Genomic DNA, 10,048 nt, shown 5'->3' on the forward strand with positions numbered 1-10,048 from the left:
GCAGGCCTGGTTGCCCCTAACTGCCCTCCTTTGCAGGCCTGGTCACTCCTAACTGTCCTCCCCTGCCTGCCTGGTCATCCCCAATTGCCCTGCCCTGCAGGCCTGGTTCCCCCCAAACTGCCCTTCCTTGCAGGTCTGGTTCCTCCCAACTGCCCTCCCCTGAAGGCCATCTTGTGTCCACATGGGGGCAGCCATCTTGTGTGTTTGAGTGATGGTCAATTTGTATATTACCTCTTTATTATATAGGATGTGCTAAGTGGTCATTCTCTATGGGAACTTAAGGTAGTATTGCAGTTCTTATCTTGGGGACACTGATGAAAAGAATCAACAAATACTATTGAAAAACATGAAAACCGTAAATTTGTTATCTTTTGGCAATAGCTCATATTGCTCGATCTTGGTTAATTGGTGTTATGAATTCATTTTTTATCATTTATTAATTAGAGAAACTTTTTAGATGTGCAATTTTAATTTGTTTTGAAAGATCCCTTTGTAATTTTACTCTATTTTATGATAGGGCTTTCTTAAAACATGTTTCTGTAAAAAATTTATAATATTTCCAATTTGGAGATAGAAGACAATTGATCCCTGTAAATCAGTAGGGACTTCTAGGTAAAATGTTATAAATCTTGGGCTCTAGGGGGTTGGCGGCAGCCAAGGAGGAGGGAAAATAAAAAAAATATATATATAAATAAATCTTGGGCTCTAGAGTCAGGCAATTCTGATTTCCAGTTCTCCATTGAGTTGTTGTATAACTTTAAGTAGGCCACTTAATCTCTCATAAACCAAATTTTCTTGTGTGTAAAATGGGGGAAATAATAGCACCTCCACAGTTGTAAAGATAAATTGAGAAGGTGAAATGAAATACTTCTGTGATGTACTAAACACATGTGCAATGGCAGTCACATATGTGGAAAGCAGCCTATGTAGAAATTTCTTCATGGGGAGGTGGTGGTTCCCAGATATTAAGCTCTTCATCTCTTTTATGGACTTTCCATTCTTAATTATTAAAATACATATTTATTATAGGTAGTTGTAATTTACATTTTAATTTTTAATATTTGACACATACATGCATATATTTAATACATATGTAAGATATGAACCATAATAGTAAAACTGATACCTGTAAACTCATCACCCAGTTTAAGAACTGCTATATAACAAACACTGCTTCATCATCTAGGTGCTCTTCAGTATCCCATTTTTCTGAGTCATGATCAGGAGTAACTGTTTCAAAGTTTAGAGTTATTAATCTCCCTTATAAAGATATACTTTTATCGTATTCAAAAGTCTCCCTAAAATATGCTGCTTATTTTGCTTCTTTTACTTATGTAGTTTCTGTTGACAATATTTTTGATCAATGTATTCCTAAATTTATCCATGTGTTACATGTTTATTTTTATGGTTATAAAAATGCTATTATGCAAATATAACAAAAATGTTTTAGTCTTTTTTTGAGACTTGAGCTTCTTCCAATTATTTTGCTATTATGAACTATGTTGAATCTCATCTATGATTTCTGCCTTTATGATTTCTCATCCATTAGTGCCTTTATACCTCTAGAAAATTGTCTAATTGCAGGATCTTTGTTTTAATGTTACATCACTCTACTATATTATATTCCAAAGTGATTGCACCAATTACATTGGAATAAGTTTTATATAAGAGTACTTTGTGATCAACATACTAGCCCTTATTTATTTATTTATTTATTTATTTATTTATTTATTTATAATCCTCATCTGAGGACATATTTTATTGATTTTTATAGAGAGAAAGGGAAAGAGAGAGAGAGAGAGAGAGAGAGAGAGAGAGAGAGAGAGAGAGAAGCATCATTGTGAGAAACATCGATCAGTTGCTTCCTGAATGTGCCCTGACAGGGCTTGAACCCACAACCTAGGTATGTGCCTGACTGGGAATTGAACCCGTAATCTTTTGGTCTACAGGACAATGCTCCTACCAACTGAACCACTTGGCCTGGGTACCCTTGGGTTTTTTTTTTTTAATATTTGCTTTATCATAGCCGTCTCCATTGTATCTACCGATATTCATTTATGAATTTATCTTATTTTTTATGCATTCAAAATAAGTTGAGGCTGTCAGTACTCTTTAACACAAAACACTTCAGCACGCAATATAATTAAAGTTAAAATCTGCTTAAGTAATCTTTTATAGGCAAAATACGCATTCAGTGAAACGCACAAATGTTGCATAGCATTTCATGAATTTTGACATATGTATATATCTTGTATAACACAAAAGGCTATCAATGTATAGAAGAACATCACTACTACTTCAGAAAGTTCATTCATGGTTCCTGTCAGTTGACTTTTGCATTCCTCCATGAGGCAGTGACTGTTCTGAATTTTTTTTTTTTACTATATACATATTTCTATATGAATGGAATCATTTGCATGAAGCTCTTTTTGGGTTACTTTTTTCCCCCCTCAAATAAATTTCAGAGTTAACTTGTGAACTTCTAAAAACGTGTATTAGAATTTTATCGCTAGTATATTGAATCTGTACCTAAATTTGAAGATCTTATTGTCTATGCAAATGATATATCTCTTTCATTATTTGAATCTCCTTTTACATATTTCAATAAAATTTTATATTATTCTGTAAACCTTTTACGTAGCTTTTGTTATAAATTTCCTAAGAACTTTACATTTGATAACAATATAAGTGATGATTATGATGAAAATAGTGATGATGATGATTGCATTCTTTAACTGTTCCTTCCTGGTGGATAGCATTTATTTTAATTTAGTATATAAGCCATACATTCAGGCACATTGTTAAACTCTCTTATTTTCTCAAAAATTTGTATAGATTCTTTTGATGTCTTTATGTAGTAATAATAGTGCCTATGAATAACATATTATTAACAAATCTAATATTCTTCCCCTTTCACTGTGCTATGACTCACTGAATTAAATTAAATAAAAGCAATGTTGATGTCCATCCTTATCATGTTCTGGATTTTTAAAAGGTCCACTTTTTAGGAAAATTCACTTTTTAAAAGTTCTTTCTTCCCCCTGCCCCCTGCCTTTATTGTACACTCTGTGAAGAGATTCTGTACTCCATATCGGCATTTACAATGCTAAGAAAGATTTTCTAAAATAATAGTCTAGTTTATATCCTTATGAAATTACTCTGACTTTCAGTACCTTGATGGCACTGCCTCTGTATTGGTATATACATGTCTGTGCCAGTGTATTTCCTGTAGTAGTTGATTTTAAACATATGTACAAAATAAGTAAACTAAAACTCTATGCTACAAGGAGAATCATCTTACAGCAAATTGCCTCAGCAATAAAGTTTTTAAGATCAGTCTTAAACATTCCAGAACACACTAGTCTATAGCCTAATTATTTTCAGTTATTTACAGAAAAATGCAACCACAGAATTATTCCCTACTTGGACTGCTGATTCTAATAACTATATAGGTCCAACTTTGGATTAACATATAGGTTAAGAAATAAGTAATGTAGGGTGTTTGGAGTGATCTTTGGTTTCTTTACATAAATATAAAACGTTTTGAATACCATAATGTCTGTGACTCAAAAAGTCAAACTTCAGTATATTGATAGCAGATGTCTAGGGAAAACAGGCAGTATTTGGTCTGTTATGAGGATAAAAAAGAAAAAAGAACATATTATTTTTCTAGAGAGGAAAAAGGATGTTGATAACTTATAACTGGGAAAGAAAAGCCTGGTCCTCAAAATAAAAGGGCCAGTAATTGAAGAGATCAATAATACTTTTTATTGACTCTTGAAATAGTATCCCTATTATTAGGAATGATGTAATAATCTCTCATTTTTATGTCTTATAATAATTAAGTATATGTAAATATAGATAAAAATACAGATACTGTATGGTGATCAAGTAATTTTGGAATAAGTCCATAGACCAAGTCAGAACATTCATAAATCATTCCTATCTTATCTGCTCACTTATACCTGAAGAAGTTTTCACTAAGCATACTAACAATTTTCAAATGATGTAATAGAAAATCTGGTTGCGTATTTTATTTTTTTTGCTGAAATATATTTGGAAAAAAGAAGCTAGCTGCTTCAGCTATTTTAATACTAGTCTATTCTGGGTGATATACCTACAAAACATGTATACAAACTTCATAGATCATAAATTTCCCATGAGGAGATATTATTCAGTCTGTCATTGGTATACATTTGCAAAAACATTTAAATGCTGCAAACATTACAAATTTCAGTATCGGGCACAGCACAAGGCCTATACTCCACTGCAATAATGCTGGTGTGTGCTTCTACACAAGCCCCTTTAGTGATGTCCATCAACCGGGGCTGGGAGGTTATCAATGAATTGCTTGATATCCATCATTTCCTGTTAACAAGAGCTGTGTGTCACGCTTTCATAGGTTCGAAAGGTTACAATGGCCAGATTCACCAATGTTTTAACTTTTCTTCAGGAAGAGAACCAGACACTAGGGGAGCTAAGGAGTTGAGATCTCCATGACCCTGAAGAATAGCTCTATTAACTCCACTGATGGGACCCTGAGAATTGAAGCCACAGGGGAAGCCAGCAACTGAGTCGGTGACACCTGCCAGTTTTTGCTGTGTTAAGAGCAGTGTATAAAGATTAAAGCTCTTCCTTTAGAAAACCCACTCTGTTTGTAGAAATGCCATTGCTCACCTCTATTTCTATTAAAGCTGTTACATTTTCTGCTGCTGGTGTAATTCCAGGTTCATTGTCCTGTGAATCTGGTGACAGACCAACAATATCAAACCAAGGAGACAGAGCCATGTTCATATGTAACGTTGCAGGCATATCTGGTGCACACAGAGCGATGTATTTGATATATGAACTTCTGATACCTGCAAAGGCTCCTGCCCATCTGTGCCCTGCATCTACCAATCCATGAAGGAAAATGCCTGCAGCAGAGGCCTTCCTGGCCCAGGGCACCATGGAGGGACTGACAGCGCATGTCAGAAACAGAAACAGTATCTCCTTTCCTTTTCCAGCCTTTACAGACATCCCAATTCCTTCATTCAGAGTGCCCTTCCACCTTCAAAGCCAGCAAGGGCGGTGGCCAGCGGAGCCTTTCTCATGCTTCATCACTGACATTGAGTGTCCTGCTTCCCTCTTTCCTGCAAGGGACCCTTGTGATTCCACTGGAGCAGGGAATTCTCCTATTGGAAGGTCATTTTATCAGTAACCTTAATTCCAACTGCAACTGCCATTCCCACTTGCCATGTAACATGACATATTCACAGGTTCCAAAAGTTCAAAATGTGCACATCTTTGGAGGGGTCATTATTCTGCCTACCACAGTACTCCATTAGCCTAAGTCCCATGCCTCGTTTTAAACCTCTCAAACCAAGAACTGAATGTATCCTCTGTAAAATTTGAGTTGAAAACACCTTTTTTAACATAGCATTCATGACATACAGGGGCTACAAAACTTTGTTTTTGTTTGCTTTATTTAGATAATTTTTTTCTTAGTTCTCCATTTGATTTTGAATAAGTTAAAATAATATAGATTTAAGCTCTTAATCAAACATGAATTCCACTTTAAGATTTGTATTAACTATAGTAACAAAGGACAGTGAGGGATACTTATGAATTTTAATTAATTAGGTTCTAAAATAAAGCGAATAGAATTTCAGAACCTAATAACAGCTTCTGTGTCAGGCATATTAAAAATGACAGCATGGTTTTCACTACTATGTTTTCTTTAATTCTTTATGACCTTATTTATTTAACTTTTCAGGGTCAAAAAAAGTAATAGGTATTTGACTTGAGTGTATGAATTTTTAATGTAAGTGTTTCTGACTCTAAGGCTGTCAGGACCTCCTGACCTTTAAGCTTGAAGTGATTAGATTAGATCAGCGACAAGATCCTAGCCATTGTTTCATGTGTAAACAAAAGCCTTTTTTTTTTTTTTTTGTCATCCAAACTAGATTTGAAATTGACTGGCATGGTAGTAGAGATACAATTTAGACTCAATATTATAGAGTAATTAACATGATATTCATGTTGCAATAATTTTCACTGACGCTGAGCAAAGATAGGTTGCAGCATGAGTTCTTCGAAGATCCAGGAGTCCCGTCCTTTTGTTTATCTTCAGAACTTCAGGGTTAATTTTTGCTAACTCATTGGTTTGGAGAATGTTTTTGATGAGGCCAGAATGCTTAAAGGCATAGGTCAGTGAATTATGAGTGGTCAAGGAGTCTTTGTTTTATATGTTGGGTATATATTTGGAGCAAGAGTAACTATAGTAAAAAAATTCTTTTAATTATTAAGCACATAAGGAAATTTCAGAACACAGGAGTTCATATCATTCCCAAGGCTGCAATTGGTGAGCTTTCCGATATGATACTGAACTGACATTTGAATTGCTCAATTTATCTATCTCATGACATTTTTGCCATCCTCTTTGAATTCAAATTGTATGGCTAGCTACTGAACCCTAATCATCTCTTGTTATACAGCTCTTGTATAATTTATATATCTGAGAAATAACTTCAGATCTCTGTTTTGGAAGGGATATGTTTGTTCATCAGATTAAACCTTTCATTTTACATTTCAAACCAACACAAACTTTGCAAAGAGGTAAAAATAATATCAGGATCTCTTTATGTTGTATGTAAATTACATGAATGGGTTTTACATTTTTTTAATCAGTTATCTTTCATTTTGTTTTGCTTAGAATTTGGTTGTTTTGATTATTGAGGATTTAGAGATAAGAGTAAAAACTGAACTTGGATTGGAATATCAGCTCTAGATTTTTAAAATCTCTGTCATGTTTTGGATATAGTAGGACATAATAAAACATTCTAAATTATAAGATTAAAAGAGATAACATATTTAACTAACATAAGTCTTGCTAATATATACTCAGGAACTCTCCTTTCATTGTTTTCGTTTTGTTTTGCATTTTCCTTCTCCCTGTTTTAGTTACTAGCATGGTAAATTCAGGTTATTTTTCCAGGTTTCATTGTGTTGCTTTCTGCTTAGATCTTATGGTTGCATAGGGTGAAAAGTTGATATTTAGTGGTATCAAATAAAGGATGCACATGGTTTAAGGCTTTAAATATACAGTATCAGAGTAAGGAAAATTAGAGGTCCCTAGGACTTGTAGACCAGTAAAATAAATCTTCAGGATGGCAGCTTTAGGATATATCTATTAAACCAAGAGAAATAAGTGAAATCATTTCTTAAATCATGGTAATGACTTATTTAGTAGCACTGACTTACTTAGTGGAAAGTATTTCCATGTAGTCATGGACTTTTCTCTGAAGAATTAAAATTTCTCTCCCATTAATTTCTATGCATTTCAAAAGCATTGCGTCCCTTAAAAATAATACTACCATTCCTAACTTTGGCCTCTATTGACTGGTAAAATTATTGTCTGTACATATCTTTTCATTTATTTGTTTACCTTTGTTCATGCCATTTGTGGATATTTCAGAAAAGAATAGTCCAGAACATGTGCTTCTTTTTATTTTCATGTATCTTTGATATAGCTTCTCAATTGCCTTGTACATGACTTTATATTCTGTTGTAACCACAGTTTTTCTTTGCATAAAAGATTTGCTAACAAGAACTCTGATTTCTCAAGTGAACCCAAACATTTCTAATTAAATGTGTGTTTACTATCTTTCAGAGAAAAATGTCTATGTTTCCAATAAAATTAGTAAGCAGTACATGTCTATTATAATAACAATGGAGTTTGGTGACTTTCAATCTTTGGATAGAAAACTCCTTTTGATAATTAACTAAGAAAGTCTTGCAGAATTCTTGTGCTTTAATTTCCATCATGCTACTTTTGATGATTTGTTAAACTTAAAAGTCATTAAGATAATATTTTCATAACTACAAAGGAAATGTCAGGAACAAAGTTTGCCTTTAATTTAAACTACTTATTTTAGGGGATATTTTTAATAACTTAGGTGATTTTTTAATTGATTCTGTCTATATGTCATATTTACCCAATTTAACTATAAGATTATTGTGGGCTGAAACTATTTTTTATTTCTTTTTTTTTTTTTTTTTTTTTTTTTTTAGTTAGCCTTATAGCAGCACGTGAAGCACAATAGTAAATTGTGTTTATGAAACACAATAGTAAGTTGTGTTTATGAAACACCAGAGTAAATTGAATGTCTGTAAAATAAACCCCAAATGATCTACATATAGTATATGTTCCTCTTTTTTTCTTTTTTAAAAAAATATATTTTATTAATTTTTTACAGAGAGGAAGAGAGAGGGATAGAGAGTTAGAAACATTGATGAGAGAGAAACATCTATCATCTGCTTCCTGCACACCTCCCACTGGGGATGTGCCTGCAACCAAGGTACATGCCCTTGACTGGAATTAAACCTGGGACCTTTCAGTCAGCAGGCCGACGCTCTATCCACTGAGACAAATTGGTTAGGGCCCTCTTTTTTTCTTAATTCTCTATCATTTAAGCACAATTCAAAATTTATCCCAACTCAGTTTGTAAGAAAACCCCAAAGAAATGACCAAATTATATACATACCTATCAGAAAATATTTTACCACATATCAACAAGATGAATACACACACACACACACACACACACACACACACGGTTAATCTTTCCCCAAGGATATATTTTCATTGATTTTTAGAGAGAGTGGAAGGGAGAGGGAGAGACACAGAAAAACATCGATGTGAGAGAGACACATCGATTGGTTGCCTCCTGCACACACCACAACTTGGGCCAAGGAACCTGCAACTGAGGTACGAGTCCTTTACCAGACTTGAACTCAGGACCCTTCAGTCTGCGGGCCAATGCTCTATCTACTGAGCCAAACTGGTTAGGGCAACAAGATAAATATTCTAATTCAAAACTAGAGAAAGTAGATTAAAAAAACAAAATTTGATACAAAAGTGTATCCCACAGAAAAATAAAGAGGTTAAGATGTTGCAAAGTAGGTGTGGGATATGCAAACACTTGTTATTTGTTATTTTCCATAACTTACAAGTAGCTCATTCCCTGTACCTCCAACGGTAACATTTGTGCAGAAAGGTCATTTTCATTAACTTTAGGTTTGTAATTTCCAGTCTCCCTTGCCCACAGGCATTATTGTTATTTACAATTTTTCTTAGTCCTATGAAAAACCAAATAACCATCAGTGTAAGGCTAATACATGTTAAGTGCCTCAGGCACATTTCAATTAAGTTTTAGCATAGTTTGGAAAATTTCCAAAACATTTAGTGAATATTACTTTTAATCACTTTCATTAAAATTAATAACAAGTGTTAAAAAGTAATCTAACAAGGAGCTGGGGGGCTTGAATTCCTAGTCTCTAAAGGGCTGGCTCCTTGTGCGAAAGCAGAATTTCACTACAATCCAGCCCATGCCACCTGGTCCCATTAAATACTGCATTTTTTTGTGGGTAAAGGATGGGAGTTATGTACAAAATAATTTCGTCTTAATATTTTCATATAGTGACCAGATTTACTAGTTACAAAAACTAATGAACTGGTATGTGAACAAAATTAAAAACTTTCAACTAGATTCATCCATTCTTTTCAGTTTCCGCTTACTATATATTTTTATTTTAATTTATCTTTATTGTTGAAAGTCTTCCAGATGTCCCCTCTCCCCCGCATTGATTCCCTTCACCCCATTCCTGTCCCCTCTATAGGCCTTCCCTGCACTATTGTCTGTCCATGGGCTAGACATATATGCATATACGTTCATTGTTTAATCTCTTCCCGCAACCTGCTTCCTCTGAAATACGTCAGTCTGTTGCATGCTTGAATGTCTCTGGATCTTTTATGTTTATTTTGTTCATTAGATTCCACACATAAGTGAGATCATTTGATACTTGACAATATTTTACAGAAATACTTAAAGATGACCTTTCATGAATCCCATTCGTGTCAGTAAAAATATACCTTTCAAATGAAAAACTATGCCAATATAGAAATACTAAAACCATTCATTATAAGAGGAACCAATAATGAAGAATTGTATCTGTGATTTTTCTAAAAAAAAGTACAAATAAGAAATTAATTAAGTTGAATATATTG

General features: G+C 33.8%; 1 pseudogene across 1 annotated transcript; it reads right to left on the reverse strand.

The window, feature by feature from the left end:
• Nucleotides 1-4,371: 4,371 nt before the first annotated feature.
• On the reverse strand, nt 4,372-5,019 carry LOC308528440 (acyl-protein thioesterase 1-like; annotated as a pseudogene). The gene has a single exon. The product of its transcript is annotated as an acyl-protein thioesterase 1-like (transcript).
• Between the last annotated feature and the right edge of the window lie 5,029 nt (nt 5,020-10,048).

Source organism: Myotis nattereri (genome assembly GCF_964212035.1).
Source record: "Myotis nattereri genome assembly, chromosome: 12".
NCBI lineage: Eukaryota > Metazoa > Chordata > Mammalia > Chiroptera > Vespertilionidae > Myotis > Myotis nattereri.